The sequence below is a fragment of the Microtus oregoni genome, unplaced genomic scaffold (assembly GCF_018167655.1).
Source record: "Microtus oregoni isolate MIOR12 unplaced genomic scaffold, Mior012 000073F_000, whole genome shotgun sequence".
In the NCBI taxonomy this organism is placed as follows: domain Eukaryota; kingdom Metazoa; phylum Chordata; class Mammalia; order Rodentia; family Cricetidae; genus Microtus; species Microtus oregoni.
The window spans coordinates 1,812,508-1,823,429 of record NW_024543980.1 but is presented as its reverse complement, the minus strand read 5'-3'; the positions used below and the strand labels follow the sequence as shown (position 1 = coordinate 1,823,429).

Genomic DNA, 10,922 nt, shown 5'->3' with positions numbered 1-10,922 from the left:
CCTGCTTTTTTTTTTTTTTTTTTTTTTTTTTGAGATCTTGCATGCTGAGTAGAATGGAGAAGCTGGAAAAGAGTATGGGGAGACTATGTGAAGTTTAATGGCAACATACCAAAGCTGAGAAAGAAAGAAAAAAAGAATTATATTTTCCCCTAAAGACTTTAAAATAGCCCTGGGAACCCAGAGAATTAAGATATTATTGGGTATTAAGTTACTATGGAATTTGTAAATCTTTATGAAATCTTTTAAAAAATTAAACATATTTAGCTCTATTTTAGTGTTTACCCCTAAGGATGGTGAACGAACCAAATGAAAACATTGATCAATTAGGAACATTATTTCTGGAATGCCTAAGGAATGTTCACTTGCCTTCTCCATTTACCATGCATGAAAAAAGGAAATTAAAATGTGTTACAATTTTTACAGCTTGCATCTTAGAACTCTATATGTTAAGTAATAGTACTGGAGAAAAAGATTCCTGTAAATTGATCCAACTCTCATCATTTATGAGCATTTAATAATAAAAAGCTGCTGTTGCAACAGAAAAGACATGGCTTTATGAACTAATATGATTTTCTTCACATCCTGGCTTCCCAGAACTATTTCTTATGTCTTATGTGTATAGTAAGCTCTTGAACATTTTCCAAAAGTTTAGAATGAAGGACAAGTCAACCTTTCTTTGTTCTGATGAAATTATTGTTTAATTTCTCTTAAATTCAGGTACTTACTAAACTACCCAGTACATTAGTTTATTGTTATTTATAGCAGGCTGTGTATGCATTTGGGTCAGGGGACTGTAAGAGTAAGTATATTTCTTCACCATGACCTAGGAGAGATTAAAATATGGATTTACTTTTGGTTACTGCCTCAGGCTCTACTGAGGCACAGCCCTTGAGCGCGCGAGCTTCCTAGTACAGAAGGTCAAGTGTGTTGACACCAGAAGACATGACGATGATGGAGAATTAGGTCAGAGAAGGAAGCATATCCTGCTGCTGGTGTCTTCTTCGTGACTCTAGAGTAAAATTTATCCTGGTGGACACATGCACTTGCTCCTTTTAGCATTAGAACACTGGAACACCTTGGGGCTTAGAAGAGTTTTACATGCAACTGTATGGAAACACCCAAAGAAGAATTTTTTGCTTAGTAATGCCTGTGTCCATACTACAAGTAGATACCCAGATCCACTTAGTGAAAGAGGGCACGTCATAAAAAGATAACATAACATACCAAAATGTCTATGTTAGAGTCCCCTGTCTTTCTTAAAGTCAGATTACATAAATAAAATGCTTTAGTCTACTCTACTCTAAATATACAAGAGCTCAGGTATTTTCTTGAATTCTATGGCAAATACAATATGAAATTTCTTGTTAAGATCATTGTGTATTCTCAAGGATCAACTCCATTATTCTAGGGAAACAGAACATTCAAAATTGAATAACTATAGTAAACATAAAAATGCACCTACCAGGTTAACCTTCAAGGAAGGATTTGTTACCTCACTTGTTTCTTTAAGGGGACTTCTCATCTTCAGAGACACCTTTCCCAAGGGTATGCTCTTGAAAAGGAATACATTTATATCCAATGCCTAATAGAGGCCTGCGTCTGTCAGTTCAGTGAAGGACAACTCTTATGAATAGTCCTGGCTCCAGACCTGTCCACAGAGTTCCCTTTGTACTCACAGGTCCTTCTCTATGCAGGAGTGCTTATCCTAATAAGTAGCAGCCCCATAAACTCCATCAGTAGCATTCTTACCTATAAATGAATCAAACCCATCTAGTCTCATTTGGTGACTCATGATATTCAAAATAGTAATTTGAGCTGAGTGTTGTGCCATACACATAATCCCAGGGCTTAAAGGTTAGGGTAGGAGGATTTTGAACTGGAGGCCAATATGAACCACATAACAAGTTCAAAGCTAGCCTGGACTACATAGAAAGACCTTGTCTCAAAAAAAAAAAAATGAGTCTTCTGGTATTGTTGTGCCCAGATTACGACTCCCAGAAAGAGACCATCAGAGAGGCCCAGACTGTAATAAGCAAGGTTTAATCAGCATAATACAAACACGTTTGGAGCTCATCTCCATCCCTATCCCCATTACAATAAGGTAGAGAGGAGTTGTATCTCCTCTGTGGGGTAAGCTTTTCAAGGCATAACTACAAAGACAATCTTTGAAGATGCTTTGGCATGGGTATAAGGACTTTTGCTCCCTCCCATTCTGTTAAGTCAGCTTTCTCCTTGTTCTTAGAGCAAGGCCACTGTTCTTGAGTTAGGACATCTTTATCAGCCTGTACCAGGTGTTTGACTGGGCTGAGCTAAAAGACCTTGTGTTTGGAATGTCCTGGGTCAGAGAGGGGAAGGCCACTATCTTCCTGGGAAAACATCTGCTAGGAAATTTCTTCTTGCCTCTTTGAGAATAATGGGTGAGGGTCTCATAGTATCTTTTAAATACAAGGTTTAAAAGTCTGTTCCAATACCTATGTCAGTAAGAATTCTAAATACTAGAGATGTTGAGGTGAGAAAGTCACAGCTTTGTTATTTAAAAAAATAAAAAATGCATACATATACATCTGTGAATGTGGGTGCAGTTGCCCACAGGGGCCAGAAGAAGACATAAGATAACCCCTAGAGCTGTAGTTACAGGGGCTATGAACCACCAGATATGTGTGTTAGGGAACTGAACCGAATCCCAGAAATCTTCATTCTCTTCAAAATGATAAAGAGAAATAATGTGCCCACCACTATCTCAAAGTATGCATGCATATATATTCTCAAAATAATTTTAAAGTGAGAGGTTCCATCCTCATATGAGAGCTCACTTCTAAATCCTGTTTGTAGTTTCAAATAATTAATTTTTCAGACATGAGTTCTCTTCAATCTTTTATGTCCTTTATATATTTCCCCCTTAATCATGTTATTTGCAATTCCCCCCTTTGGGGGGACATTTTCTTCTCTTTCCCTTATTAGATTCAACAACTATACTTCATGACTCTTTAGACAGCCATTGTTGGAAGAAACTATGAAAAAACACAATACCAGTGAAGACTTCAGTTTGAGCAAAACCGGAAAGCATATAGCCCAATACTCATCATTTTTACAAGGTTCTACATCTTCTATCATTTGAGCTTCTAACACGTGCTCGCTCACATCACTATGTTCTTGATTCTTCTTGCAAGAATCAAGGTGGGCATCAAATGGACACTGAAATGAGTGCTTACTGGTTTTGGAAACAATAGAGTATGAATTTCTCTGGTTCTTTGTCTACTCACCTCTCAGTTCAAGATGGTCCTCATTGAATATTAAGAGTGGAAACTCTAGACCCAACTTGCCTCTGATCTGCTATTGACTACATGGCTTAGAGCAAGTTCCTAGTCCTTTGTGTGTATTGGTTTCCACATCTTTCTTAAAATTGATTTTTATTGAGCTCTACATTTTTCTCTGCTGTCCTCCCTGCTTCTCCCTTCTACTTTAACCCTCCCCCAAGTCCCAATGCTCCCAAATTACTCAGGAGATCTTGCCTTTTTCTACTTCCCAGGTCAATTAGGGTTCTCATTGTTGTCTAAGTTCTCTGGGATTGTGATTTGTGAGCTGGTTTTCTTTGCTTTATGTTAAAAAGCCACTTATGAATAAATACATATGATACTTGTCTTTCTGAGTCTGGGTTACCTCACTCAAAATGATGTTTTCTAGCTCCATTCATTTTCCTGCAAATTTCAAGATGTCGTTATTTTTTTCTGCTGTGTAGTACTCCATTGTGTAAATATACCACATTTTCCTTATCCATTCTTTGGTTGAGGAGCATTTAGGTTGTTTCCAGGTTCTGGCGATGACAAGCAATCCAGCTGTGAACATAGTTGAGCACATGTCCTTGTGGCATGATTGAGCATCCTTTGGATATATACTCCAAAGTGGTATTACTGGGTCTTGAGGAAGGTTGTTTCCTAATCTGAGAAATCACCACACTGATATCCAAAGGGGCTGTACCAGCTTGCATTCCTACCAGCAATGCACAAGTGTTCCATTTACCCCACAGCCTCTCCAGCACAAGTTGTCATCAGTGTTTTTGATCTTGGCCATTCTTACAGGTGTAAGATGGAATCTCAGAGTTGTTCTGATTTGTATTTCTCTGATGATTAAGTATGCTGAACATTTCCTTAAGTGTCTTTCAGCCATTTTAGATTCCTCTGTTGAGATTTCTCTGTTTAGGCTTCCACATCTTTAAGACAGATATGAAAAAATTAATAAGTTTTCTGGCATTATTTTGAGGATTAAAGATGCTAATATGTCATTGTAGGACCTAAAATCATACTTGACAGCCAGTGAGCACTCCTGAGTAGCCATTAGCAATGATTCCTACTTATATAATAATATTTTAATAGGCTATTATTTCTGAATTATAGATTTTGTCAAGCTGAATGCTATATTTAGTGAATTTTCCCAGCAAAAATTTATTATATATTATTTTTATTGTGTTATTTCTTAAACTTCTTATTCTTTTACTCTACTGAACTGATAGGAGAAATTAAAGCTCATTGTTCTTTGATAGACTATTTTTATCTTGTGTACTCTGCCTTCAAGTTACATTGATGCAATGACAGAAAATGCCTGAGATCATTTTATGTGCCCACCTACCTACATGCTGTACCACAATTCAAACAATGAAATATGCAAATTTCTCAGAATTTCTTCTGGGAAACATTCTTCTTATTAAATAAGTTCATGACCTTCATGTCTTTCCATTATCCAACTATTCTCTAATGTTGCCATCACTCCTTAATGAGTTCTGTTATAGATGGGTGTTAGGGAGCCTATTCAGAAGTTTGCTCTGCAAATGATGTAATGGAAGAACCTCATAAAAGAAAATTTTATTTGTTTATTTTTTGTTTTCTTTTCAAAGTCCTGGGGATGAAGTGCAGGCCTTTTCAAGTTCTAGGAAGATGTTCTATTCCTGAACCATACTCTTAGCCTCAATTTTAGGTTTAAGACTACAGAAAGTTAGAGAGAATGTGTTCCATTTCAAAGTAAGGAGGATTAGAGTAAATAACACACATTTATACATTTAATCTTTCTACTCATTTTTAGTCAGTTTTTTTTTAAAAAAATCGTATAGTTATTGATTGGTATCACGTAAGCATTTTCTAAAAAACAACCCAATTATAGAATGTCATACAATAGTATCTCTTGGCCATATATATCTTCCATTAATGTCCATTTCTCTCAAACCCTAGTCTACTCTACTAGTCATTTGTCCAGAGCCAAAACTTTTTTTTAAATACTTATTTATTTATTATGTATACAATATTCTGCCTGTGTGTATGCCTGCAGGCCAGAAGAGGGCACCAGACCTCATTACAGATGGTTGTGAGCCAATATGTGGTTGCCGGAAATTGAACTCAGGACCTTTGGAAGAGCAGGCAATGCTCTTAACCACCGAGCCATCTCTCCAGCCCCCAGAGCCAAAACTTTTACAGCAAGTATTTTGTTTGCAGAAACTGTAGAAGAAGAAATTAAAATAGACAAATTATATTTTAATATCACATAAGTCACTCCTGCTTATTAGATATGTATCATGAGCTACAATATGCAATTTTATATTTTCTTAGTTCTCTTATTTTTATAAACAAAAATAAGGTCTTAACACCTATACTACCAGGGTCCCATTCAGAAAGTTCTTTCCTGTGCATATAAGGTTCAAGTGCATTCCCTACTTTCTTTTCTGCCACATTCAGGGTATCAGGTCTTGTGTTGAGGTTCTTGACTCATTTGGAGTTGAGTTTTATGCAGAGTGAGAGACAGGGCTCCATCTGATATAATAATGGCAGGAATGTTATGGGAATAAACAACCACTTTTTGGCTGAATTTAAGGACTGCTACATGAGATGAAGTCATACCTGACACTATTACAAGGGCCAAGAACTTGTGGTTAGTTAGGTTATAGGCCCCAGGGGAGAACCCAATACTACAATTCCATTAAATGAACACAACAATAAAATGACTTTTAATGATGTATTGCTAGTTTCAGGGAACAGTACATTTCTCAGCCCTCATCAGAGAAGCTTCTCCTTGCAGCAGATGAAAATTGTCACAGAGACCCTCAACAGGTCACCATGAAGAGAATAAGAGTCTTTGGAACTGGTATGCCTAAATGGGACATACATATCACAATCTTCCCTTCAAGGCTCAGAGATCTTTGCAAAAAAGGAGAGATGGAGTGAGTGTAAATGCCAGGGTGGTTGATAATATCAAAGAAACTATTTTTCAGACACAAGCAGACAGCTGCACAAAGGAACTTACAGTGACTGTGACAGCATGTAGAAGAAGTGCACAAAGCCAGACTAACTCTCAGCTTAGAGGTGAGAAAGGGGGCATGAAATCGTATTACTAGCTGGGGTGCTATTGGCTTTTGATAGCTGCTGAGAGAGAGAGAGAGAGAGAGAGAGAGAGAGAGAGAGAGAGAGAGAGAGAGAGAGAGAGAGATTTTTAAATGACAGACCCCTGGTAGGTAGAATTCAAGCCAGGAAAAGCCCCACTTCCAATACATGTTGGGATACAAAAACTGGAATCAGTGGAACAAAAAGGAAGTGGAGGAGAAATAAAACTCAAATTTGGGTGGGGTATGGGATAGGGTAGAGAGGGTGTTTGTGAGAGAAGTTGGAGGAAAGGTAAATATGATTAGAGTGTATAAAATTCTAAACATATTATTTGTAACATGAAGACATAGGAAGGTGTGATGACTCAGTTTTGTAATTTCAGCACACAGGAGGCTGACCTTGAGAGAAGCTTAGGATACATAGAGATCTCCAGACCATCTTGAGCTACTCAGAAAGGATCTGCTTCAAAAACTAAAACAAACAAAAACCATACCCAAAACCAAACAACAACCAAAAAACAAGCAGAAAAATTAATATTAATTTTAACACATAGTTTATTCAGTCCAACATCTCCGATATTATTATTTCAATACATAATCAACATGAACCATAGTAATGAGCCATTGTATATTTTTACACCAACTCTCTGAAGTCTGATATATATTTTACTGTCAGTGTATAGCAGCTGTCGCTATCCACATTTGTGAGATTTCATGGGTACACTGAAGTCACTGGGAAAAAAGGACAAGTAAAGGGAGACCATATAAATATCAGCAGCAAGCGCACAGACTATTGCGGCAGAGAGACCAGCACACAGACGCGCCTGATGTGGGATGGTCCAAGCATGAAACAGTGAAACCCACACTTAGAGCAGATCGTCCCACTACAATTAAACCAAGTAGGTTTTTTTTGGGGGGGGGGGCTGGCCTGCAGAGTAGTAGGCCTTTTATTGGCGAGGTCCCTGGCAAACGGGGAGGCTGGTCCTGTCCCTGAAGACCCTCCTGAGTGGTGAGAGTGTTCTTGGCCTGCGGCGGGACCCAGTAAACAGAGTGGAGGCATTCCCCCAACCCCCTTGACTCCCCGGTCAGTCTGTGAGGGCTGCTCCCCTCTGCTGGGGCTGCTCCTCCTCTGCTGCAACCTCTCTATTCCTGGCCCATCCCAGATTGTGCCCAGGGGCTTCCCTCCTTCTCCATCCCTTCTGCGGGACCACAGGATCACCCAGTTCAGCCTGTTTGGGCACTGGGTCGGGTGCTCGGGGCAGAGGGCAGCGGGAATTTCTTTCTTTTGGTGGCTGACCTGCAGAGTGGTAGGTTTTTTGTTGGCGAGATCCATGGTGAATGGGGAGCCTGGTCCTGTTCCTGAAGACCCTCCTGAGTGGTGAGAGGGATCTTGACCTGCGGCAGGAGCCAGGAAATGGAGCGGGAACATTTTGTAAGCGAGGCCCCTGGCCAGCAGGAAACCTGATCCTGTTTTAGAAGACCCATTAAATAGCATCAGTAGGAGGAGATGGGCAGGCGCCAAGGCAAGAATTCACCCAACAATCTGAAAAACAACATGAAAACACCAGAACCCAATGATCTTACAACAGAAGGGCTTGAACAACCTAACACAGAAAAAGTAGAAAAAATTGACTTTATGAAAGTAATAGAGTCCCGTAAACAACATGTAAAAAATGCACTTATAGAAATAGATGAGAAGTATAACAAAAAGTTTGAAGAAATGAGTAAATACGTAAATGATATCCTGGGAAACCAAGAAAAAGTGATCAAAAAGGTAATGGAAACAGTTCAAGAATTGAAAACTGAAATGGAAGCAAGGAAGAAAACACAAACTGAGGACCAGCTGGATATGGAAAATCTAGGTCAACGAGCAGAGACTACAGAAACAAGCATAATCAATAGAATACAAGAGATAGAAGAAAGAATATCAGATTCTGAGGACACCATAGAGAAAATAAACGCACTGATCAAAAAAAAAAAAAAACAGCAAAGCCAACAAAAGCTAAATCGCAAAACATTCAGGAAATATGGGACACAATAAAAAGACCTAACCTAAGAATAATAGGGATAGAAGAGTCACAGCTCAAAGGCCCAGAAAATATTTTTAACAAAATTATGAAAGAAAACTTTCCCAACATAAAGAAAGATATTCCTTTGAATATTCAAGAAGCATACAGAACACCAAATAGACTGAATCAAAAAAAATATCCCCTCGCCATATAATAATCAAAACACGAAATATACAAATTAAAGAAAGAATACTAAGAGCTGCAAAGGAAAAAAGGCAAGTAACTTATAAAGGTAAACCGATCAGACTTACACCTGACTTCTCTATGGAAACCATGAAAGCCAGAAGGTCCTGGATAGATGTTCTGCAGAAACTAAGAAACCATGGATGCAAACCCAAACTACTATACCCAGCCAAGCTATCATTCACTATCAATGGAGAAAACAAGACATTCCAGGATAAGAACAAATTTAAACAATACGTAGCCACAAATCCAGCCTTACAGAAAGTAATAGAAGGAAAATCACAACCCAAGGAATCCAACATTGCCACCAATACCTACAATAACTTAGGCATCTAGCGACCCTTCACCAGCACAACTCAAAGAAGGGAGACACGCAAACTCTACTACCAAAAACAATAAGAATAACCGGAGTAAACAACCATTGGTCATTAATATCACTTAATATTAATGGACTCAATTCACCTATAAAAAGGCACAGGCTCAGAGATTGTATCCAAAAACAGGATTCAACATTCTGCTGTTTACAAGAAACACATCTCAACCACAAAGACAGGCATCTACTCAGAGTAAAGGGTTGGGAAAAGGGTTTTCAAGCAAATGGTCCTAAGAAACAAGCAGGTGTGGCCATACTAATTTCTAACAAAACTGACTTCAAACTAAAATCAACCAGAGGTGATCGAGATGGACACTTTATACTCATAACAGGAACAATTCATCAGGATGAAGTCTCATTCCTGAATATCTATGCCCCTAATAAAAAAGCACCCGCTTATGTAAAAGAAATATTACTAAAACTCAAGGCAGCCATCAAACCACACACACTAGTAGTAGGAGACTTCAATACACCTCTCTCACCAATGGACGGGTCACTCAGACAGAAACCTAATAGAGAATTAAAAGAATTATTAGAGGTAATGAAGCAAATGGACTTAACAGACATCTATAGAACATTCCACCCAAATAGGAAAGAATATACCTTCTTCTCTGCAGCTCATGGAAACTTCTCGAAAATTGACCACATACTCGGTAACAAAGGAAACCTCCACAGACACAAAAAATTCTCAGTCTCCACCTGTGTCTTATCAGATCACCATGGATTAAAGCTAGAAGGCAACAACAATACTACCCCCAGAAAGCCGACAATCACATGGAAACTGAACAGTCAACTACTGAACCACATCTGGGTCAAGGAAGAAATTAAGAAAGAAATTAAAGTCTTCCTGGAATTCAATTAAAATAAAGGAACAACATACTCAAACTTATGAGACACTATGAAAGCAGTCCTAAGAGGAAAGTTCATAGCACTAAGTGCCCACTAAAAGAAAACAGAGAAAGCATACATTGGGGACTTAACAGCACACCTGAAAGCTTTAGAAAAAAAGAAGCAGACTCACCTAGGAGGAGTAGAAGACTGGAAATAATCAAACTGAGGGCTTAAATCAACAAAATAGAAACACAGAAAACAGTCCAAAAGATCAATGAAACAAAAAGTTGGTTCTTGGAGAAAATCAACAAGATCGACAAACCCCTACCCAATCTAATTAAATGACAGAGAGAGAACATGCAAATAAATAAGATCAGAAATGAAAAGGGGGACATAACCACAGACACAGAGGAAATTCAGAGAATCATTAGATCTTACTACAAATGCCTGTATACCACAAAACCTGAAAATGCAAAAGAAATGGACAATCTTTTAGATAAGTACCATATACCAAAGTTAAACCAAGACCAGGTTAACGATCTAAATAGACCTGTTAGTCGCGAAGAATTAGAAACTGTTATCAAAAATCTCCCTTCCAAAAGCCCAGGACAAGATGGTTTCAATGCAGAATTCTACCAGAACTTCCAAGAAGAGCTAATACCTATACTCCTTAATGTATTTCACAATATAGAAACAGAAGAGGCATTGCCAAATTCCTTTTATGAAGCTATAGTTACCCTAATACCAAAACCACACAAAGACCCAACCAAGAAAGAGAATTACAGGCCTATCTCACTCATGAACATCGACGCAAAAATTCTCAATAAAATACTAGCAAACCGAATCCAAGAACACATTAGAAAAATTATCCATTATGATCAAGTAGGCTTCATCCCAGAGATGCAGGGCTGGTTCAACATACACAAATCAATCAATGTAATCCACTATATAAATAAACTGAAAGAAAAAAACCATATGATCATTTCATTAGATGCTGAAAAAGCATTTGACGATATTCAACACCCCTTTATGATAAAGTTCTTGAAGAGATTAGGGATACAAGGGTCATACCTAAATATAATACAAGCTATCTACAGCAAGA

At 38.2% G+C, this 10,922-nt stretch overlaps 1 protein-coding gene across 1 annotated transcript in view; it reads left to right on the top strand.

Annotated features, from left to right (window-relative positions):
- LOC121441038 (norrin-like) overlaps nt 1-3,513 on the top strand; it is a 29,992-nt gene extending 26,479 nt beyond the window's left edge. The window contains exon 4 of the transcript XR_005973421.1: nt 2,962-3,513. The gene's annotated coding sequence lies outside the window, so the exon portion shown is untranslated. The remainder of the gene's footprint in view (nt 1-2,961) is intronic.
- Nucleotides 3,514-10,922: the final 7,409 nt, after the last annotated feature.